Genomic DNA, 25,122 nt, shown 5'->3' with positions numbered 1-25,122 from the left:
CTCTCAAGTCTCATTGATGTATTATTCTTTACCTTTTTAAGTGAAGTCTTAATACTCAACTTAATTATTACTAGACAACTTCCTTCTGAATTTCAGTACTTCATAAGGCTTTCACTGTGTTTCATGTTTTGTTCTTTACTTCTAAAGCAACTTCTAAATTCCTCAACATTATCTCTTAAATCAATTAAAGTATTATTTTTCAGTACATTAATAGAATTACTAGATTTTCTGAAATAGTTTATATTGCTATAATAAGCCTTTGTGTTATTCAATATATATAGCTTATTTCAAGCTTTATCTTTTCAGATGTTATTGAACATTACAATTTATTAGCTAGTTTATTTAATTTGGACTTACGGCTTACTTCTATTGGTTGGATACCTTTTATTTATTTATTTATTTATTTAATTTATTGGAATTTGTTAACTGGGAAAGTCCACTGAGCCAAGGAGATCCCATTTTCAGTGGAGGCCCAGGGAGAAAAGCTCAACAAAAGCAGTTCGTATGGGAGTGCATGGTTATACAAAACACAATTATAAGTTGAAACACATTACACAAAACAGAACTAGTGCAATTAAGGTACATTATACATACATACGTTTATATAATTGATAACTGTTTTTTTTTTATACAGTTTCATTAACTTCCAACTCCACCATTGTGGTACTTATTTATAGTATAACTATTAACAGTATCAACTGTGGCATCCACATAATCCTTCAATATTTTCTGTAGCATTGTGTATCTATCCATAATCATTATTCCTGTCTATGTTTATTCTCTTCTAATCTGTTCTAATAATTTCTTCACTGGTTGCTTCATTATTGAGTAATCCAAAATGATAGTTCCTACTAGTAGTGTATGGCAGCCACATCCTAGTAAATGGTATCGAATTATGGTCATATTTACCAAAGGGTGCACCAGCTTCTACATCTGTTATAAATCTGTTATAATATTATGAATATTTGTAGGCCCAAGATCTAATATTTCCCCCTCATATTTTCATACATGAGTTGAATAAACATGTGAAGGGATAGAATTTCTATGAATTATCTAGTATACCGATTGTCTGCTCTACCTTCTTCCCGGTTTATACTGAGATCATTAAAATCTTCCATTAATATCATACTCTTATACCCAAGTTTTATGAGTAAGAATTCCAAATATTCTTTATGCATATTTGTATCCATTCTAGGTTTGAGATAAATCACAAATCTTATAGTTTCAGTATAAACAAAAACCCATTTTAAGAATTTTCTTTGTATTATCAGAAAACAATTAGTACTGATATTATAAACTCCTGAACCAGTAACAAAACCATTCCACCTCTGGGTTTTAATCTAATATACTGATAACAATTATAATTCAGAAATCACATATTCAATGGTGGCCAAGCCTCAGCTATTGAAATTATTTGATATTAACAGTTTCAGTTCATTATATTTATTCCCCAAATTTCAGAAATTGCATAGGTGACTGACTGTAGTAACAAGGGACAAGGCAAGTATAAAAGGCAAAGTCAGGGACATTCTGTGAAATCAAGGCAGTTGGAAGAGATGGGGATGTTTGTGTGGAGGGGCTGTCATACCTCTAAATAGATGTTCTGAACACTTCCAGATAAAGCCAAGAGAAACACTAGACTACACCAGGGATAATGTTCAAATATTACTTTTAATCACTTAAAAAAGTTAATTTAGCAACAGGTCTAGCATCATGATGCAGTTTCTAAGCAATAAAAAGAATGCAACTTGAATGGCTGGCATTACTGATTAACTGTAATCATCTGCGATTTACAATAGGGCAGTGGAAAATTAAGAGGCTATATCAGGGACATTCTTTAAACACAGGTAGAGGTGACAGATTTGGTGGTGTGTGTGTGTGTGTGTGTGTGTGTGTGTGTGTGTGTGTGTGTGTGTGTGTGTGTGAGAGAGAGAGAATAAATGAGGAAGTTCATGCACCAATGTGATGCATGGAATACCAGAGGTTATTACTGCAGGAAAGTGCTGACTAGCATTAGTGATAACACCATGCAATTCAGAGACATACAAATTAGCAGATTATGAGGAATTTCCCCTTTAAGGCTAATGAGTCTCTGAATCACATTTTTCAAAATTACAGAAATAGCCTATGCTGCTTGCAGCTTTTATGGGCCACACTTGTTTTTAATGAATTACAGGGATAGATTTTCAAGTTTTTTAAAAAAAAAAAACACTCAACTAGCATATGTGTCTGCAGATCTCATTAGCTGTTTCATTTTAAAAAAATTGACAGAGTTCATGCAGTACTCTAGATAGGAATGAATGCCTTAGTCAGTAAGAGTGTCTGGGAGAATTCCTACTCTAAAAAGCCATAGTAGTTCTTTTGTTGTGAACTTTGCATTAACTATTGGTAGGGGTATTGACTCAAGAATTTTTCTTTTGCATTGTCAGTCTTTTCCAGGATAAACTGATGGACCTTATTCAGTTATACAAGAGGACATGCAACGTCCATTACTATTCTTTCAAATGGGATTTCATTACAGGTAAGGATATTAAAGATTCTTAAACCATGGGCTAGGTGCTGTCTTTTGACATTACAGGCAAGCTGCACACAAATGTTCTATGTTCTTCATAATACCAGACTGGTAACATCTAGTTGAAATCACAGCTGTTGTTTTATCATTTCCTAAGTGGCCACCAAAACATGTGGCTGCATGCTAATTTTGTTATAAGTGTTCTAAAAGCCTTGGAACTAATAAATGGCTCACTATCAGTTCTTTGCTTTCAGTTACCTTGTACTTCAGGTTGTTTCTTATTTTAAAGTATGGGTATGAAGTGGGAGTGTTATGTTCTATCATTTACCATTGTACTCTGTCAATATTCTTTCTATCCCTACTTAGTGCATTGTCTTCTCACTGCACCTTATTGAAACTGATGTGACATATCAATAGGTCAGCCTGTTCAGCATTGGGCAGTGCAATGGTGCAGGGGTAGTGTTGTTGTCTCCCAGCAAGAGGTTCGATTCTCGGCAGCGGTGCCTTCTGTGCGGAGTTTGCATATCCTCCCTGTGTTCACGTGGGTTTCCTCCAGGTGCTCCGGTTTCCTCCCACATCACAAAGACATTCATCTGGAGCATTTCTCCCTGGGCCTCTGCTGAAAATTGGCTTCATTCAAAGTTGGACTTTTGCGGTAAACAAATAATAAATAAATTGTGTTTATCATTGTTCTGATATAAAGTGGAAGCCAAGGCCTCTTCTCCTGTAAATGCAGGCATAGGATTTTGTCTTCATTTTGTATGAATAGGCTCTCTCAAAAAATAATTTTCTTCTGCTTGGGGAACCCTTTCCACACTTCAATAGTTATTTTACTTTCTTTACCCTTTGAGTCTTGATTCTGTTTCCAAATGGCCCATTGCTTTTGAGGTGTAGACAAAGGCTTAGAAGTCTATTTAAATTCCCCCTTCCATTTCTTTCAGTATGGGAAGGCATGTCTCAAAGCAAATTGCTAGGTGTTACTGTAGAACATCAACTAAAATTTGATATTGATATTCAAAGCATATTAAAAAGTGCCTCACAAATTAGGCTTTCTGAATAGAGTCTCTGTCTTTCTCACTGTACAATCTTGCATAATAAGAGGTACTACCTTTATTCTCACTACTCTATATTATGCTTCCCTTACTCTTACAGATATTAACACAACTCTAATAAGAAAATTAGAACAATGGTACAACAAAAAATTGCTAAATTTACAACCAAGCAAAGACATGGAGAGGCATCTTCACCATATGCACTTCAGTAAAGTGTTTGTGGAGTGGGGGGAGGGTGTTGCACCAGCTAGGCAGTAGGACCCAGTGGGAGAAAGCTAAAATTAAAGAAAACAAAATGGTCATGTAGCACATGCAGATGCTTTGCTAGAGACAGCATACTAATTTGCAGCTCATCAGGCATTTGTATATTTATAATTGTTTTCACCCTAGTCAGTTAATAGGTAATGATTGCCCATTTAACACAGTCGAAGGTAGGGGAAAATCATGTGAAATTTAACTCATTAACACCTAAGTGGTGTGGAATATCAGAACTGTAGCAGCCTACACACATCTTGCATTACAGAGCATTTTCTGAAAAATAAACTTGAAAAGCATAAGATAAACAAAAGTAAATATTTTGTGAGTAATCAAAGCTATTAAAACTATATAAATAACAGTGTTTTCAGTAAGAAGTATTATTTGCAATGATAACAGTGCATTCATATTCTTTCTATAAATACTCGGTGGTGGTGCTGCGGTAGCATTGTCGCCTCACAGTAAGACGTTGTCCTGTTCGATTCTCAGCTAGAGCGTCTTCTGTGTGGAGACATGTGTGAATGGGTGTACCTTCTTTGAAGGTTGTGCATCAGGGCCGGCAACTCGGCACGTAAAAATCTACTGCCAATCATTAGCAGACCAGAGTTCCGCTGTGGCGACCCCTAACCATGAAAAGCCAAAAGACACAACATATTATAATGCACACAAAACCAAATTTATATTTACTTTCATAAGCAACTTGTCATATCTCGGACCTGTATAATCTAGACATATATTCTTAGAATATTTTTGCTAACCAAACATAAATTTTCACATAGCAACAAGAAATTTTCTATAAGTGCATATTTTATTGACATATTTATAGAAATATGAAAACATACGCTTAATTGTTATAATTAGCAATATAAATAACAGATGTACTTACAGTGCAACTATGAAAGACAGTTTTCCTCAACAACATTTAAGGTTTCACCTGATGTCACTCAACAGTTTCAGTGTCTTGTTTTTTGAAGTATTACATAAATATAGAAATATTATTTATTTTCATAATTACTAACAAACAGCTAGCAATATATCAGGTATGGTGTAATAAAAATAGACATTGACAATGAAGGGTTATGCCTCCCTCCATGACATATCTCATCATAGCCATCAATAGCATACAGGGGTCTCAGCTATCACATGAACTTAAATATGAAAATATGAAAAATAAGTGATGAACAATGCTTAAATTTTTTACAGCAGGACCATCCTAGATTAACTGTCCTAGTGTTGTTTTGTTAATAACTCCTTATACTATCTAACTCTGTATATTATTAGCTGATTAGTTGCTTAGTAAATGAAGACAGATCTAAAAAAAATTCTGGATGCTATATAGAGCTGTGGGTGTGAAATGCATGTATACAAGAAAGAGCACAACAGATGCAATGTTTGGTCTGAAAGTGTTGATGGAGAAGTACAGACAAGGTCAGAAGGAGTTGCATTGTGTCTTTGTGGACTTAGAGAAAGCATATGACAGGGTGCCTAGAAAGGAGCTGTGGTTTTGTATGAGGAAGTCGGGAGTGGCAGAGAAGTATGTAAGAGTGGTACAGGATGTGTACAAGGATAGTGTGACAGAGGTGAGATCTGCAGTGGGAGTGACAGATGCATTTAAGGTGGAGGTGGGATTACATCAAAGATCAGCTCTGAGCCCTTTGTTATTTGCAGTGGTGATGGACAGGTTGACAGACAAGATCAGGCAGGAGTCCCCATGGACTATGATGTTTGCAGATGACATTGTGATATGTAGTGAGTGTAGGGAACAGGTTGAAGAGACCCTGGAGAGGTAGAGACATGCTCTAGAGAGGAGAGGAATGAAGGTCAGCAGGACTAAGACAGAATATATGTGTTTGAATGAGATGGAGGATAGAGAAATGGTGAGGATGCAGGGAGTAGAGTTGGCGAAGGTGGATGAGCTTAAATACTTGAGATCAGCAGTTCAGAGTAATGGCAAGTGTGGAAGAGAGGTGAAGAAGAGAGTACAGGCAGGATGGAGTGCATGGAGAAGAGTATCAGGAGTGATTTGTGACAGACGAGTACCAGTAAGAGTGAAAGGGAAGGTCTACAAGAGGGTAGTGAGACCAGCTGTGTTATATGGGTCGGAGATAGTGGCATTGACAAAAAGGCAGAAGTCAGAGCTGGATGTGGCAGAGTTAAAGATGTTAAGATTTGCATTGGGTGTGATGAGGGTAGACAGGATTAGGAATAAGTATATTAGAGGGTCAGCCCAGGTTGGACAGTTTGGAGACAAAGCCAGAGAGGCGGGATTACGTTGGTTTGCACATGTGCTGAGGAGGGATGCTGGGTATATTGGGAAAAGGATGCTAAGGATGAAGCTGCCAGGTAAGAGGAAAAGAGGAAGGCCTAAGAAAAGGTTTATGGATGTGGTGAGAGAGGACATGCAGGTGGTTGTTGTGGCAGAGCAAGATGCAGAGGACAGGAAGAAATGGAAACAGATGATCCACTGTGGTGACCCCTAATGGGAACAGCCAAAAGAAAAAGAAGAAGGAGTAAGTGAGTTAACCAGCTTCCTGGTTCTTTCATGTGGCTTTTCATACTTTAGCAAGTACTATGCAGGGGGAGAGGGAAGTGGAGGAGGTATGTCAGTGACATCAGCAGCTGCAAATGTGCCTTTAGTTAAGGGGAGTTGTTGGTATCGGGTTGGTTTCTCTAAGATTTTAGAAAATATGCTTCAGCACCAGCAACCTTTTACAGAATTAATAAATCTTGTACTGGCTGGTGATACTGAATTGTTATAAGCACACACCGCTGTAAAGATAATCCAAAAAATAACACCAACGCTGAGCAAAAACCACCTTTATAACGACCCAAAGCTTCAGGTATTACACCCTATCTCAATGCTTAATACAGGTTCATTAAAAAGCAAAGTTTAAATAAGAGTCAAAAATCACATGACCCACAGCCCAACATCATGTGAACAAATTAAAGCAGTAATGCAATAAAAAGTCAAATAGTATCTATACCAAAATCTACATACATAAGAAATTTAATGTATACAAAAAATATATTAATAAAAATTCATTAATAAAAAATTTCATTAATAAAAATTTTTTACATATATAAAGAAATTATTTACATATAAATAGAAAATATATACTATTTACATTTATAAGTATACAAACAAGCCTTACTTTAACTTATTACGCTGTATTTTAGTCAAAACAGGCTTCAAAGAAACAGCAGAATTCAATCCTGGTTTACTATCTGCTGAAAATCTAACAATCCATTCAAACTCCTTGACCTCTAATGAATTGCCCATATCACCTCCTCTAATGTATGGATAAACAGCATCAATTACTCTAAACTTAAATTTATGTTCTAAACCATAAGTGTTAATATGCTTAAATAATGCATTATTTTCACAAGCCCTTCTAATCTCAGACTTGTGTTCTATTATACGATCTTTTAATACCTGAAAGCTTTGTGTCATTATAAAGGTGGTTTTTGCTCAGCTTTGGTGTTATTTTTTGGATACTGAATTGTTCACAGGATTGTTTTTATTTATTTATTCATCAGTTGCTTGCAAGTTTCTCTGTCTGTGCATTAATAACTGATATGACTAGTTCTTCTGCTGGGTAACTGCAAGTGATCATACTTTGCAGTGTGACTTGGCTCTTTGTTTGCATATTTATTTATTTTTTAAGTTTTGTTTTCATTCTTCATAGTGAGGAGTGTGTATGGTCAATTTTTCAGTTCAGGCAACAATAGTGAACTGCAACAAGTTGTTGCATTAATAAATAAATAAATAAATAAATAAATAAATAAATAAATGCATAAGTAAAAGTGTTACTGGATTGGCTGGGGTTCCTTTTGTTCACTTTCTTAATAAGGGGATTGGTTGTTCTTCAGGTAAAGTTAGAAAACAGGGTAGGTGATATAACTGTAAATTTTTTTTATTGCACATTGGTAAAAAAAAACATATGAAATGTGGCTATTTTTGATTTTTTTGTTTAACAACTTGGCAATAGCACATATTTAAATAAAGAAACATAGGGAGATATTTTGCCAAATCAGGTGAGACTCATCTTTTTAAGGTGATGGGGTTAATTTAGAGTAAGAGATTTAACTGTAAATAGTACTTTTTATTCATTCCCCAGGATTCACTAATGAAAATTTTCCATGCAGGAACAGTGTAGCTGCTCCTGCATGGAAAATGGCATCCAGGTATGTGTTGTTTTGACGTGCATGAGTGCTCTAACACTGTTCCTGTATGGAAACTCATGCAGGATGCTAATCACCTCATTTGCTGGTGAAAACCACGCAAATGAGGTGAATTAGCGATTCACCAACCTGCCAGGTCTCTTTGCAGGAACACTGTTAGTTGCAGAAATGTATTGTTACTAACCATATACATTTCTGGAAAAAACACAACGGAGATATGTCAGCTGTCAATAAAGCATGTATTAGAGTGATTATGCATGCCAATGGCCAAATATATGGCCACTGGCATGGAAAACCACTCCCTATGAATAAAAATTAAACTTTTATGTTTGTTGGCTGATCTCGGCCATCAAATTTGTGGGAAGTGGTACGCGAATGGGAAGGGGCAGAAAATAAAAAAGGGGGAAAACATAAGTATTATGGAAATCTGCATTCTGCCATTATAGTCAATGGCATGCAAAAAATAAACAATGGCAGGGAACAGTGGTTGCTAAGGGGAAGACTTGTGTGTAGTGCAGTAACTAGGAATTAAGGCAGTGGAGTATGTTAATGAGGGGACTTATACTGAATCACAAATTTCATCTAAGTCTCACACTGCACCTAACTGTGTAGGTACTCTAACATGATCGTGTAGGCAGGAGGAGCAAGTAACATGAAAAGGGGGTGTGTCATGCTTGCTGTAAGCACATTGGAGCTCTGTTGCCTGTTTTTCTGCTTAGCTAAGCACAGCTAAGCGAGGAGATGTGTCTGAGGCTGTATAGTCTCAGTTCATGAACTGAGGAGCATGTTCATGCCCAGGGGAGGCCCATTTCTTGCTGTTTACACTAGCTAGGGGCTGAAACAGGAAGGATATAGGAAACGCAAAAGGAAGTAGCAGAACAATTGAAATGCAGTACAAATCAGTAATATGGGTTTCTGCAACTCACAATGGGCCATTGAAAGCACTCGATAGTAGAGCTGGCAGGTGGCTGCATAGCTGAAAATGGGAGGAGATGTAAAAAAAAGAAATGAAGGGGAACAGCACAATAAAGGAGAAATGAAGTAAAAATCACTAATATGGGACTCTTGAAACTCACAATGGGCCATGCAAAGCACACGATAACACAGCTGGCAGGTGGCTACATAGCTGAAAATGGGAGGAGATGTAAGTAAAAATTTGTTAAAAAAAGGGCAACAGCAGAATAAAGGTAGTCATGCACAAATTGCCACTAATGCCTCTAACACTCACAGTGACCAAAGCAAAGCCATGAGTAATATAGCCAGCAGCTAGAATGTATCGTAGTCAGCCAATCATACAGGCAGCATCAGCAGCACAACAGTATAAATGATGGAAACACCTTACAGTCTGGTTTTCCCCACAAACTCTGCGCCATTGTTGTATACATGCAGGGGAATTTTAACTTGGAAAATGTTAGGGGCTGCTATTGCTTTGATCCATCAGTATGTGCAAGAGGCTGATGATGGAGGATAATGCTGACAACCACCACAGACCACGGAGGAGGAGAAGAGTGTTCAGACCCAGGGTAACCTACCAGGGGCTACATGATCTGGAGATAGTAGAGTACTATAGGGTGGACAGAGACATCAGCAAATCACTATGATGTGCCGGCCTCAAGTCAGAGCTAGAACCAACAGAGGGGAACCCATCCCAGTGGATACCAAGGCATGTGTAGCCATAAGAATTTTAGCTACAGGTACTTTCCCAAGACCTACTGGGGACATTGTGGGGGTCTCACAGGCATCTGCATCCAGGGCACTCCACCAGTTCCTGGATGCCATGCTACCACATGCTGGTGAGCACATTTACTTCCCCAACACCTGTGAGGAGAGGACCAGAAATATGCATTTCTTCTACCGTGTAGCAGAATACGTGGAGGTACTGGGTGCCATAGGCTGCATGCACATCCACATCAAAGCACCACTCGGTGAACAGGGTAGGGTCTACATAAACCGCAAGGGATACCCCTCCATCAACTGCCAGGTCATGTGCAATGCCCAGGGCATTATCATGAACATGTGTGCTTGTAGCCCTGGAAGCTATCACGACTCCCACAGCTGTACCAGGCATTTGCCAGTGGGGGCATCCCATATGGCCATCTGGTGGGGGATGCTGGCTATGTACTTGAGTCATGGATGATGACACTCATCAGAAAGGCACACACACCCACACAAGAATGCCATAATGAGGCACACACACAAGCCAAGATAATTATAGAGCATATGTTTGGGATGGTCAAGTCATGGTTCTGCTGTCTTGACATATCTGGTGGAGCCTTGCAGTACTCTCCAGCCACATGTGCACACATGTTCATAGTATGTGCCATGCTACACAATATGATCCTGTGGAAACAGCTGCAGCAGGAACAGCATGGGGAAGGGACATACATCCCACCACCATTGCCAAGGTCCCCACAGGCACAGAGGGACTCACAGGAGGAGGCCCCTGAGCCTGCTCCCATAGGCAGATGGAGGCATGCCCAGTATGCCCATGCCTTGGCAAAGAAACAATGCATAGCACACACACTGACACTGTAGGGACCCCAGGGACTGACACCTCTCTCTGACTCACACACACAGTAAATTGGATGAGACACACATCACATTACCTGTAACATACCATGTATAGGCAGGGCACTGTGTGCATCCAACATAGGTGGTCCTCAAGCACCATCCTCACAACTACTATAAGCACAAGGTAAGTCAGTCCCCGTAACAATAAATGAATAGAGTAGCATGTTCTGCTAGCACATCTGTGGTAATGCTGCATGCATGCAAGGGAATGGGGTGGCCTACTGAGATAGCAGCACACCACTGACAGCTATGTGGCACACCAGGAAATGTCTGGCCAAAACTGGCTTCCTCATACTATGTAGTAGTACCCAAGGTGGCAAATCCCACTGCAGTATATGTCTGGGGACAACAAATAGGGGGGGTCATAGGTCACAGGCATGGATGTCAGGGTGGAGGTCCCATAACCACCTCTCATACCCACATAGCAAGTCAGATATAGAAAACCACAGAGAAATGTCTGGTAAAGGCACACAAACTGTGGCAATGTTGAAGTAACCCCCTACAGACTCACACAGTGAAAGCACAGCAGGACCCCCAGTTGCAGTAAGTCTATGAATGATAAGAAGTCTGAAACTCAAATGTATGCCAGTGCAATCTGAACTGGGCTCTTTACTGATATGCCACCAGTGCTCAAGACAGGGCACTATAGTATGGTACATGGCACCAAAATGTAAAGCAAATATCAGCACAGTCTGTGCAGATGTGTGCAGTTGACAGGTGTGCCCCCCATATACCCACACAAATGCAGTAACATATATGTTTGCATGGAAATGGCATCATAGCACACATTGGCAGGGTTGTGCCAATACACATGAAAACATGTTGTGTCTACACAATATGCAGGGGTCAATGAGCTATGTGTATATGTGGTTAATACTGTTGGGATCTGGCCAGCATGTTCTCCTGGCAGTTGTCTTGTACTGCCCTAGGTACAGTGCTGCCTTTGACAGGGCCATGTGCAGATAATTCCAGTGCCAACTGTTATGCATGTCAGTGACAACCACTGCTCTGCCACTGACATACCTGGAAGTCACATTGCTATGTGGAATATAATACACATATTAGTGACATCTTGACGGATGTGTAACAGAGGTGCCAGGACGTTTGTGAATATAAGTGCTTTGTGGTACTGTTGCCAGTGGTCATTCTCAATAATCCTGTTTTCTTATGTTTGCTCTTACAAATAATGGGCATGTCTGCACAATTGAATGTACTCTGTACCCACACTCATAACTGCCAGCCTCTGACAGCAAAATGTCTGCACAAGGGCAGAAATAACAGTGGAACAAAGGCACAATGATAGGCATGTGTTGCAAATATCACCCTTACATACTAAGAAAGTTGGTAGGGTGAGGGGTTTGCAGTAGTGGGAATGGTCTGAAGATTATGTATCCTGAAATAGTAATGTCTGTATTATTTTGTACATCACAATTCAATTATACGTAACTAACTTGCTTTAAAGACATAAGTGTACGTAGAAAGGATGAAACTTCTAGCCAAACACCTGGACAACCTGCCATAAAATGTACAGGTCAGAGGTATGCACACACAAGGATATGACATCTCAGGTTAGAAAGATACCACACAAGCAAGAGATCCCCAGCCGGTATATCACCAGGTTGCTTGACTGTTTACACAGCTGTATGCAATTACTAAACTGCCTGTAGCCACATCTCACAAATGGCCATGTTGGGCAAGAATTTACATAGCTGCCTTCATAATATTGGATTATGCATCATAACAATTAGTATTCCTCTGGTAAAGTACTGTGATGATCTGAGGATGTCTGGGACTAGGTAATGACACAATATATTGCAGTTTCAGACTACAGATATGTCAAAAAATGTCTGCTAAACAAAACAAGTATCCTGAGGAAACTCATGTGTACTCCTGAGAGGTATGGCTGCAGGACACAAAACCCAGAAGGTCACATTGGGCATGCTCCTACACTTGGAGAATCACAGGATATGTTGGAACCCACATCGGAATATATGACTGTATTGTGTATGTATGGCCATGCATACAGACAGCTATGTACACCTCAACTGTTCCCACACACACACATATCAGACAGGATTACCCTCAGCTAGCTGTAGGTGGCCCATATTTGATATATCTGTATCTGCTACATCAGATACACACACACATATATATGAGAAACGGATAACATATGTCAAGCATACACACACATAGATGTAGGGAACTGAGAGACAGACAGTGATACAGAGTGAGTCTTACACACGGATACCCTGAATGGCATACAGTGATGTCCTGCTGTAGGCAGTGGCATCCCAGTTGCAAACAGTTGCACATGCCAGCATAAAAGGTGAGCCCCATTGTGTAACAGTACTGAGGTTGAGTTTATAATATCACATCATCTGCCTGTGTGTGTGTGTGTGTGTGTGTGTGTGTGTGTGTGTGTGTGTGTGTGTGTGTCTCCATAGGTCCAAGTATTAGGAAACTCTTCCCACTCAGTACACTTCACAGTGCCCTATTTCACAAGATCTGCTACTATCATTCACCTTAGCAGTACCATTGGACACCGATCACCCCTATAAGCTCTGTAGCTCATGCGATAACTGTGTAAAACTATAGTACAAATAACTAGATAGGTAGGGATTCTAGTCTCAATACTGACATGTGTGTGTGTGTGTGTGTGTGTGTGTGTGTGTGTGTGTGTGTGTGTGTGTGTGTGTATGACAGTTGTGTACATGAGAGTGAGGGGGTGTGTGTTTGTTTTTTTTTGTAGGTGAAACAGTTTTAGGCCATGCATAGGTAGGTAGGCTCATAGGTATGTACTAGGCTATTGGCCCAAGAGCCTATACAAGCCTAGCCAAAAAGGTACCTTGGCTTTCGCCACCCAAGAAACTTATTTTCATGTGCCCCTGTCAAGCAGAACCACAGAAGTGATCCCCGGGGCGAATTTCCTATTACCCATCCAATCATCAAGATTTTTCTTGAAGAGTGCTAATGAGGAGCTCTGTTTGACATCGATAGGTAGTCTGTTCCAGAGTATGGGAAGTCTCTGAGACAGGAATCTATCCCTCCAGCATGTTCTGTTTATTGTGGTGACAAGGTTTAGGTCCCTAGAGCATGTAGCTCAGAGGGATTGGGATTTCTTTAAGTGGAACATGTCCAACAGCACTGGGTTTGACATAGTTTTGTATGTTAGGCAGAGATCACCTCTGAGTAGGCGATATGTGATGGAGTAAAGCTGGAGTTTTTTGAGACGGTCTGCATAAGGCATCTGTTTGAGGCCAGTAATCCTCTTTGTGAGGTATTTTTGCGGCCTTTTCAGTTGTTGTAGATGTCTTGTGAGGTACATACCAAAAGGGGCATTGTACTCTATAATGGGTCTAATGAGTGATGAGTAGAGGGGAACAATTACCTCTTTTTTTCTGGATGAGAAACCTTTTGTGATGAGGTGTGCCACATAGAAGGATTTCCTGACCACTGTGGTGATGTGATTATCAAAGGAGAGACTGCTGTCCACCTGTGTCCCAAGGTCTCTTATCACACTTTTGGTGTTAAGTAGACTACTGCCTATGTGGTAGTTCATGGGTACAGAGTTTTTACCAAAGAGGATGACAATGCATGTTTTGGCACTGAGCTTGAGACCATGGCTTTGACACCAGGCATCTGTCTCAGTGAGGCCCTTTTGTAGGATGTCCACATCATTAGGAGTTTCGATTATGGCTCCTAGTTTGCAGTCATCTGTGAATTTAGTTAGCCAAAAACCTTCTGTGTTAGCCTGTACTTCAGATAAGTAGATACCAAACAGGAGAGGACCCAGGACTGAACCCTATGGTACTCCACTTGTCACTGGTCTGAAGTCTGATTTGGAGTCTGCTACTTTCACAGTGTGAGTTCTGTCAGTAAGCCAGTTGGCAACCCATCTTGTGACATAGGGATTTATACCTAGTTTAGTGGGTTTATCTATAATTCCAGAGTGGGGGATTGTGTTGAATGCCTTGGCGAGATCTAGATAGGCTGTGTGAACCACTTTACCCTCATCTATGACTTTGGTGACTACATTAATGAAGTCTACCAGGTTTAGGAGACATGATCTGCCTTTTACAAACCCAAACTGTGCGGGGTCTAGAGTTTGGAGATCTCCAATGTCTTTGTTTATATGTTCCATGATGATATGTTCCATGGCCTTGCAGACCAGGCTCATCAGGCTAAAGGGGCTGTAGTTCCCAGGGTCTTTTGTGGCCACCCCTTTGTGGAGAGGGATAACCGTCATGGTGCACCATTCAATGGGAACAAAGCCTGAGGTGAGGATATGACTGAATATGGTACTTAGGTGGGGTGCCAGTTCATTCTGTAGTTCATATAGAAGGCAGCCTGGGATGTAGTCAGGTCCCATGGTTGCTGTGTTCTTGGCTTTGGAGAGTGAGGTTTTTACCTGTACAGCCGTGATTACAGGAACTTTGCATTCTTCCAGTATAAAGATGGGCCCTTTAGGGGGTGAGAGGGGGGTAAAGTTAGCACTGAACCTATCTGCCAGGATGTTGGCAATATCAGCTGGTTCTGTATATGTAGTGTCATTGTGCTGTAACTCAGAGCAGATCTGAGTGTTGCCATTGAGATTCTTGACATAGCTATATAATGCTTTGTGGTTGTCTTTAGAATCAGTGGCAATTTTGTTTTCATAACTAGCTTTGGAGGATTTTATGAGGGATCTCAGCTTCTTACTGAGGCTGACCAGGGAGTTCCTCCAATCGTGGGATTTTACTCTTTTTTGCAACAGTTTCTTTCTTCTGTTGTAGAGTTTGCTTATGGCAGAAGACCACCAGATTGGCTTCCTTTTTTTTTGGAGGATAGCATCTTGGTTCTGTTAGGGATAGCACAATCCATACACTCATGTAAGTACTTATAAAGTGCATTTCTGTAGGATTCAGTAGTCATACCTCTATTGTCCATCTGCATGGGTGTCGTGAAGTTTGCCACTTCTGTCTTAAGAAGCGTGAAGTTGGCTTTGGAGACATTTTTTATGGTTGTTTTCCTAATGGGGGTGGGACCGGGATGTGGATGTCTAAGGTGATTAGCTTGTGGTCAGATCTGACCAACGAGGAGCTGACCTCTGGTGTGGAATACCAGTCACCCATGTTGGTGATGACCAGGTCTAGGATATTGCTGTCCCTGGTGGGGGTGTGGATAAGTTGATCCAAGGCATTGGAATTGATGATTTCCAGAAAATGTTGGGCAAAAGAGTTGGTACATGAGTAGTTTTCCCAATTAATGGTAGGGTAGTTGAAATCACCCATTATTAGAGTGTTGGGTTGTACCTTAATATTTTCCAGTGTATCAAGAAAAGAGGAGTGGGAATCCGGGGGCATGATAGGTGGTCTGTAGCAAGCTACAATCTGGATTGCTGTTTTGCCCAGAGTTAGTTGAACTTGGATAATCTTGGATGTTTTATGCTGAGCAACTAGCTTGGAGGTGTGGATATCCTTAATGAATATGGACACGCCTCCACCTTTAGTGTTTTGGTCTGGGTTTGGTGGCCGAAAGGTGTGGTATGAATTATAGCCTGGTAATGCAGGGGTGTTCTCTGGAGCTTTGAACCAGGTCTCTGTCACTGCACAGATGTCAATGTTCTCCATTTTAAGGAGTGCCTCGAGTGAGTGCATTTTGAGGTTTAGATTTCTAGAATTGAGCAGCATTACCCTCAGATTTTGCTTGTTTGTACCTGTTACAGTAGTGAATTTGTCATTTGAACCTTGCCTAAAAATGGCACTATAGGGGTGGCAAGAGTTTTTGCCAGTATCCAGAATCCCAAGGGCGACAGGTACAGGCCATCTCTGGCAAAGCAGCATGGTCTATCGATCATGTCATCCCAGGCAGACAGATACTGGATTCCCTTGGAATGACACCAGAAGCTTAGCCAATTGTTAAAGTTAATCATTTTGTCCTTGTACTGTGGTATCATTCTGGGTGACTGCAGGATACTACTCAGGGCTAGGGTCATTCCTGCCTGGGCTACAAGATTGGAGAGCTCCTCCATGTCTCTTTTCATGTAGTCCAGGGAGGTACGCCTCAGGTCATTCACACCAACATGGACAATGACAGAGTCATATTTGTACTTGTTGTGGAGTGACCTGAGTGCGTTGCGTTATGTGGTGGATCCTGGCGCCTGACAGGCAGCTGACAGTAACTTTTTCCTTGTTTAGCCTGGTGAGTGGAACATCAGTGTGCCTGACTATAGAGTCACCTATGACCAGAGTGTTGGGTACGTTATGCCTTATGGGCTGTAGTTGAGTGGCACACTGAGTATGTGGGCTATGTGTCATTTGGGTTGTGTTGGGGGGGGGTGGAGGTTGCTTGCATTTCTGCTTTGGAGGTCTCACTTGTTTGGGCAGATTTTTACTGAGAGCCTCCGTGAATGTAGGTGTGTGTTTTGTGCTTCTGTATGTGTGTTTTTGTGGTGTAGGTTTTGAGGGACTATGTGATGAGTGTGGTGCAGTGCAAGTGTTTACCTTCTCCTCTTGACTGTCTAGTCCAGTCTTCGATGAAGAGAGCTTTGCTTCCAGTTTGGCTATATAAGTGCATCTCTCACAGGTCATAGTGTTGGGTGGTAGGAGGAGAGGGTTGTCTGTGTACATGAGGCAATTGCTGTATTTCCCAAGATGCCCAGATTCATCAGGTATACAGGAAAAAACACCGGGAGCTGACCTTTAGACATGCCTGAATAGGTGCTTATTTATTAAGTACTAAAAACAGTTTTCCTCTACACAAGTGAGGAAAGTTGAGTGCTGTAGTAATTTGTAACTTATTTAGTGCTTACAATGAGTGCTGAGCTCAAAGAAACAGATATGAATGCTAAAACTAAAAAGCTGGCTAGTTGCAAGGGAAAATTTGAAGAACAGACTTTATGGCGCCAGGAATAGTTTAACCCTAGTTAAGTGAGGGGGGCTCAGGAGCTCACATACAGTCCTGGACACAGCAAATCCGTATCTGGACAAGACCTGCCACAAGAAATGGGGGAAGCAAACTTAGAATTTTTTTTCAGTAAAAGTGGAAATGGAGAAAGCTGGAATGGAAGTTAATTCAACAAAAAGAATCTGAGTGGGTTGGCCTTCACAAATATTCTCTATTAGATTGAATGGACCAATGATACTAGAATGGGATGAGTGTCACAGATCAAATATACAGTATGGGCAGGCAACTGCAAAGCCACCAAGTATAAGAACACCACAACACTAGGGAGGGTGGGTGAGAAAAAATACAGTTCCTAGCTGTAACCACTAAATGAAAGTTTTAAACAGATCAAGGGTGCATGCTCTGTCTATGGAGATAGCTATTCCTATAACATTCTTTCCTATAGATTTCAGTTTCCAGAACACCTCTTAAAGAAGCTGGTAAGTTTTCAATGACACATTCCTATGATGTTATAGATTATCTGGTTGTCAGGATACTTCAAAAAGATAGAGGTGTTCTGGAAACTGAAATCTATAGGAAAGAATGTTATAGGAATAGCTCTCTCCATAGACAGAGCATGCACCCGAGACATATATTTACAAACACTGTAAGAGGCCAAGGTCTGAGAGCATCAAGACTCACAGCTAATCAAACTAAGTATGAGGAAGAGATCAAGAACATGAAGGAAAGGTTCATACATAGAGGGCACAGTGAAAAAGAGATACAACAGTCATTAGTGGGTCTATCTGAGGCAAGGGAAGGAACAGGTAAGCCATACTTTTCAGATATGGATACCATCATAGATGGAGGAACTGTTAGTAAGAAACCTATGAGAGTACAAGTATCCTACTCGAGTAACATTAGATCTTTACAGGAAGTATATCGAAAAAAATGGAATATACTATGTGCTGATGATGATGTTAAAAGGCTGGTAGGTGAGACCCCGAGATTTGCTTTTAAGAATACAAAAATCTATAAAAAGATTATTATGTGGACCACAACCCATGGAAACAAGAATAGAAAATGCAGTCAGATATGGAACTTTCCCCTGCAATAAATGTAATTACTGCACCTTAGTTGACACTGGAAGTAGATTTCTACATTCAGATCTAAAGAAGGAGTTTACCTTCAGAATACTAGCTAATTGTGACAGTATGAATATTATATACTTGGCACACTGCACAGTCTGTCCTGCCTTCTATGTTGGAATGACAATGCGAAGGCTGAGAGACCAGATGAGGGAGCATATATATGATATCACCAGAGGAATAGAGGCAAATGCCTTAGCTAGGCATGTGAGGGACCATGATGAGACACACAAATTTTTATTTTTAGTAATAGACAAAGTCTATACCGACAATAGAGGTGGAGATGTTAGGAATAGAGTAGAAACTAGGGAACTAGAATGGATCATAAGGCTACGAGCTAACACTGGGGTAGGCCTGAATGACAAAATTAATATTAAACCCATTCTTTTAAATAGAGATTTAAAGAAATAGTAGGTAGTACCCCCTCCCCCCTCGACCTTTTATACTTTATACTTTATACTTTTATATATTTTTATACTTTTATATTGTATGTATTAAGTTGTATGACGTGATATGCTGTTTCTATTGTCAAGCTGTTTTTAATTTTAAGCTTTTAAAAATGTTCACACTAGGTATAAAACTTTTTATACTAGGTATATGGTTTTAAGGATTAATTGGGTAGTTGATGGCAATGAAAATCTTGGTATAAATGCTGTGTTTTACTCTTCTTTGATTGTCTGATGAAGTGGCTGGTGCCACGAAAGCGCTCACCTCTTTTAATAATAAAGCTGATATTCTACATAACTGTGGCTGCTACCTCCTGCTTTGTTTTTTACTGTTCATTTCATTGTTGTTGGAGGTAACTCTTGCCAGCACCGTTTGTTTTTTTCTGCAGACTTTAGAGAATGCTTTTAACTGTAAACAGACAATTCTAGTAATACACACTATTACAGTTCCTAGCTGTAGAACACAGAAACCTCAAAAAATCAAAAATGCACAGAAAAGCTCAGATAGAGCTCTTGGAATATTAAGGAATTTGCACTTAGTTTCAGTAATGCAATACAATCCACAGCCTGAGCAATACAAGCTCCATTCCCACCCACAACACTTCCCAGTGCCCCAGTTTATCAGTCCTGCTGATGTCATTCCCCTTATTGTTACCTTTGGCCAGTTGTCAGCCCAGTAATATCCATAGTGTATGTGATAACTGCATAACACTATAATACAAATCACTAGATACACAGGGGTTCTAATCTCAGATCTGGCAAATGAATGTAGATGTTTGTAAGAAAAAGTTTTGATAAGTCTCACACCCACTGGCCTACTTTATCAAGCCTGCTGATGGCATTCTCCTTATCAGCACCTTTGATCAGTTGTCAACCTGGTGAGCTCTGTAGCACATGTGATAGCTGTGTAACACTATAGTACAAAGAACAAGATAGGTAGGGATTCTACTCCCAGATCTGGTAAATGTGCATGTGGGCTATATGTGTGTGTGCGTAAGTGTGTGTTTGTAGGAAGAAGTATATTTATAAGTTACCCACCCACTGGCCTACTTTATCAGTCATGCCAATGTCACTTGCCTTATAGGTACATAGGTGTGTACTAGGCTAATGGCCCTGGAGCTGTTACAAGCCTAGCCCATAGATGTGCCCTGCCATTGTGCCACCTGACGTTAGTTCCCAGTGCCCCCATCAAGTAGAGCCACTGGAGTGATCCCTTGGGTGAGCTTTCTATTACCCATCCACTCATCAAGATCTCCCTGCAACAGGGTCATCTAGGTGCTTTGCTTGACATGTATGGGAAGTCTATTCCAGGGCATTTGCAGTCTCTGAATAGGTGACCTGTCCCCAAAGCATGTTGTGTTGATTGTCGTAATGAGGTCGAGGTCCCTGCAGTGTGTGGTGCAGAGAGATTGGGATTTGTTTAGATGTAGCATTTGTAAAAGAGCTGGGTCAGACATGGCTTTGCAAGTCAAGCAGATTGCCTCTAAGCAGTTGATTTGTGTACCACCCTGTAAACGTCCCATCACCCTACTTTACTAGGCTTGCTGATGTCATTCACCTTAGAAGCACCTTGGGAGTAGGAGAAATCATGTAACCTCTGTGACACTTCTGATAACTGTGTAACGCTATAGTTGAAGTAATTAGATAGGTAGGAGTTCTAATCTCACTACTGGCAACTGTGTGTGTGTGTGTGTGTGTGTGTGTGTGTGTGTGTGTGTGTGTGTGTGTGTGTGTGTGTGTGTCTTTGGGCGAAGCTCATGTCCTGTTTGTTTGGCTGATACCGTTTTGATTGGTGTACCAGCCACACCTGCTTACCACCTCCTGATGGCATTACTTTAAATAGCGTGGTAATGGTATCTCCCTCACATGCAGCATGTTAAACCATTGTGCAGGCCATACCAGTCCTCTGTACAGATTTCTATGTAATATCCAGATGTTATGTTTATAGTTGTGCAGTAGGCTAATGGCCCTGGAGCCTTTGCAAGCCTAGCCCATTAGATTACCCTAGCATGGTGCCACCTGACATTCCCAGTGCCTTTGTTGAGTAGAGCCACTGGAGTGATCCCCAGGGTGAATTTTCTATTTCACATCCGTTCATCAAGATTTCTCTTGAAGAGGGCCAGTGAGATGCTCTATTTGACATGTATGGGAAGTCTATTCCATAGCATGGGCAGTCTCTGGGTTATGAACCTGTCCCTCCAGCATGTTCTGTTGACTGTAGTAATGAGGTTGAGGTCTCTGGAGTGTGTGGTGTGGAGGGATTGGGATTTCTTTAAATGCAGCATTTCTAACAGAGCTGGGTCAGACATGGCTTTGTAAGTCAAGCAGAGATCGCCTCTAAGTAGGCAATATGAGACAGAGATTAGTTGGAGTTGTTTGAGTCTGTCCATTTAGGACAACTGTTTAAGGCTTAGGATCATCTTAGTGAGCTACCTTTGTGGCCTCTCCAGTTGTTGCAGGTGTTTAGTGAGGTACATGTGAAATATGGCATTGTACTTGATGACTGGCCTAATGAGGGAAGAGTAGAGGGAGACAATGACCTCTTTCTTCCTGGATGCAAAACCCTTAGTAATGAGATGTGCCACACAGAAGGACTTTCTGACCACAGTTGCAATGTGGTGATCAAAAGAGAGGTCGCTGTCAACCTGTGCTCCCAGATCTCTTATAATGCCTTCTATATTCAGTGGACTACCATTGATGTGGTAATTTATGGGAACCGAGTTTTCCCTTTGGCATTGAGCTTAGGGCCATGGTTCTGACACCATTCATTGGTCTCAGTGAGGCCTTTCTGCAAGGTGTCAACATCACTTGGGGAGTTAATAATAGCTCCCAACTTGCAATTGTCTGTAAACTTTGTCAACCAGAGTCCCTTCGTGTTGACCTGGACTTCAGAGAAGTAGATACCAAACAGGAGAGAACCCAGGACCGAACCCTGTGGGACTCCACTTATGAATGGTCAGCAGCCTGACTTGGAGTCAGCTACTTTCACACCATGGGTTCTATCTGTGAGCCAGTTTTCAACCCACCTAGTGATATAGGGATTGATGCCTAGCTTAGTGAGTTTTTCTGTGATTCCTACATGGGGAATGGTATCAAAGGCCTTGGCCAGATCAAGGTAGGCTGCATGAACTACCTTGCCTTCATCCACAGCTCTGGTGACTGACTCAAAGAATTCAACCAGGTTGAGCAGGCATGATCTACCCTCCACACAACCAAACTGTGTGAGATCCAGTGTTTGGAGATCCTCTATATCCTTGTTTATTAGGTCCATGATGATGAGTTCCATAGCTTTGCATATCAGACTTGTTAGTCTAATGGGGTGATAGTTCCCAGGGTCTGTAGTCACTCCTCCTTTTGTGGAGAGGGATGACTATAGCAGAACACCATTCAGTAGGGACAAAGCCTGAGGTGAGGCTATGACTGAGCAGGGCACACAGGTGTGGTGCCAGTTCACTCTGTAGTTCATGTAGAACATAGTCAGGGATATTGTCAGGTCCCATAGAAGCTGTATTCTTGGCCTTGGACAGTGCTGTTTTAATCTGTGCAGCAGTAATACTGGGTGCCTGGCAATCTACTGGTATTGTGATTGGTCCTATGGGGGGGGTGAGAAGGGTAAAGTTGGCACTGACTCTGTCAGCCAGTATATTGGCAATATCCTTTGGCTCAGTATAGGAGATACCATTGTGCAGTAGCTCAGAGCAAATCTGGGTATTGCCATGGAGATTCTTTACATAACTATAGAAGGCCTTGTGGTTTTCTTTACTATCTGCTACAATTATATTTTCATAGCTAGCTTTAGAGGATTTGATGAGGGATCTCAACCTTTTGTTGAAGCTGATAAAGGAGTTTTTTCAGTCTTGAGACTTCACCTTATTCCGTGTCAGTTTCTTTTTTCTGTTATAAAGTTTGTTTATGGCAGGGGACCACCAGATTGGCTCCCTTTTTTTGGAGAAGAGCATCTTGGTTCTATTGTCTATGGCAAGATCCATGCATTTGTGTATGTGTTCGTACAGTGCATTGGTGTATGATTTGGCAGTCATGCAACTATTCTCCATTTGCATGGGTGCCGTGAAGTTAGCCACCTCTTTTTTTAGGAGCCCAAGATTAGGTTTGGAGAAGTTTTTCATGTTGGTTACCTTTGCAAGGGGGTGGGAGGGATGTGGATTTCCAAGGTGAATAGTTTGTGGTCGGATCTAAACAGGGAGGAGTTGACTATTGGTGTAGAGCAATGGTCACCCTTGTTATTAATGACAAGGTCAACCTCTAGCTGGGGTATGAATGAGCTGGTCCAGGGCATTGGAATTAATGCATGCCAGGAAACATTGGGCATGTGTGTTGCTACATGAGTAGTTTTCACAGTTAATGGAGGGTTAGTTGAAGTTTTCCAGTATGAGAGTGTTAGGTTGGACCCTAATATTCTCCAGGATGCTTAGGAATGTGAAGTGTGAGTCTTGGGACATGGTTGGGGACCTATAGCAGGCTATGACCTGAATCCCTGTCTTACCCAGTGTTAGCTGCACCTGAAGTATCTCTGAAGCATTATGTTGGGCTACCAGTCTGGAGATGTGCGCATCCTTTATGAATATGGAAACACCACTGCCTTTGGAGCTTTGGTCCAAGTTCTTGGGCCGAAAGGTATGGAATGAGTTAGAGCCTGGTAGTGCAGGGATGCTTTCTGCTGCTTTGAACCAGGTTTCGGTTACTGCACAAATGTCGATGTTCTCCATTTTAAGGGGTTCTTTGAGAGAGTGCATTTTGAGATTTACACTTCTAGCAATGATCAGCATGACCCTCAGATTGCATTTGTTTGTAGATGTTATAGTGGTAATTTGGTCCTTGGAACACAGCCTAAAAAGGCTCTATAGGGGTGGCAAGAGCCTTGGCCAGTATCCGGAAGCCCAGGAGTGACAGATGCAGGCCATCTCTGGCAAAGCATCGAGGTCTGTCAATCATGTCATCCCAGGCAGACAGACACTGGATCCCCTTGGAATAACACCAGAAACTTAGCCAATTGTTGAAGTCAATCATTTTCTGCTTGTACTGTGGTATAATTCTGGGTGATGGTAGGATGCTGCTCAGGGCTAGGGTCATACCCGCCTGGGCTACATAATCTGAGAGCTAGTCTCTGTCTCTTTTCATGTAGTCCAGGGAGATATATCTCAGGTCATTCATACCCATATGTACAATGACAGAGTCATATTTGTGCCTGTTGTTGAGCGAGTGCATGCATTATGTGGTGGATCCTGGCACCTGACAGGCAGCTGAATGTTACTTTCTCTGCATTCAGCCTAGTGAATGGGACATTGGTGTGCCTCACTATTGAGTCATCTTTGACTAGTGTGTTGGCATGCTGTTTTGCTGTAGGGACTTTGATTGAGTGGCACACTGTTTAGAAGAGTTATGTGTCTCATGATTAGTGTTGTGTTGTGGTGGTTGAGTGTGTTTCTGCCCTGGAGGCCTCTGCTCTTTGGGTAGATTTTTAATGAGAGCCGCCTTTATGGTGGGTATGTGGTTTGTGTTTTTATGTGAAGGCAGTGCTGGTGTGTGTTTTGGAGGGATATGTGTTTCATGTGGTATGGTGCAAGTGTTGACCTTCTCCTCTTAACCAGCTAGTCTGGTCTTGGCTGGAGAGTGCGTGGCTTCCAGTTTGGATATATAAGTGCATCTCTTGCAAGTCTGAGTGTTGGGAGGTAAGTGGAGAGGGTTGTCAGTGTACGTGAGGCAGTTGCTACATTGCCTCAGCATGCCCAAGTTCACCAGGTTAATAGGAGAAACCACAAGGAACTGACGTTTAAACATGCCTGGAGGAGTGGGCATTAATAATAAGGACTGGAGCTGTTTTCTTGTAGAATGTTTAGTGCTGGTAGCACATTTATGTGCTACAATAATTGCTACAAGAAGTCTGGTAAAGTGGTAGACTAATAAGCAAGTAAAAGTGCAGGAGAGGAGAGAACTAGCAGATCTAAGGGAACAATTGAAGAGCAGACTTTTTGGCACTACTCAGATGCTTGCAAACAGTCCTGGATACATTAAAGCTGTATATGGACTAGACTAGTTACAGGAAAGACAGGAAACAAGCTTAGACCTTTTTT

At 41.3% G+C, this 25,122-nt stretch overlaps 1 long non-coding RNA gene across 1 annotated transcript in view; it reads left to right on the top strand.

Moving 5' to 3' along the window:
• Positions 1-25,122, top strand: part of LOC122813270 — a 544,628-nt gene that overhangs the window by 467,315 nt on the left and 52,191 nt on the right. Inside the window, exon 2 of the long non-coding RNA XR_006366653.1 lies at positions 2,430-2,521. This is a non-coding gene — a long non-coding RNA (uncharacterized LOC122813270). The remainder of the gene's footprint in view (positions 1-2,429; positions 2,522-25,122) is intronic.

The sequence above is a fragment of the Protopterus annectens genome, chromosome 1.part1, assembly GCF_019279795.1.
Source record: "Protopterus annectens isolate FY-2018-M chromosome 1.part1, PAN1.0, whole genome shotgun sequence".
NCBI lineage: Eukaryota > Metazoa > Chordata > Ceratodontiformes > Protopteridae > Protopterus > Protopterus annectens.
Note: the sequence above shows the minus strand (reverse complement) of the source record. Positions and strands in the feature narration are given on the sequence as shown.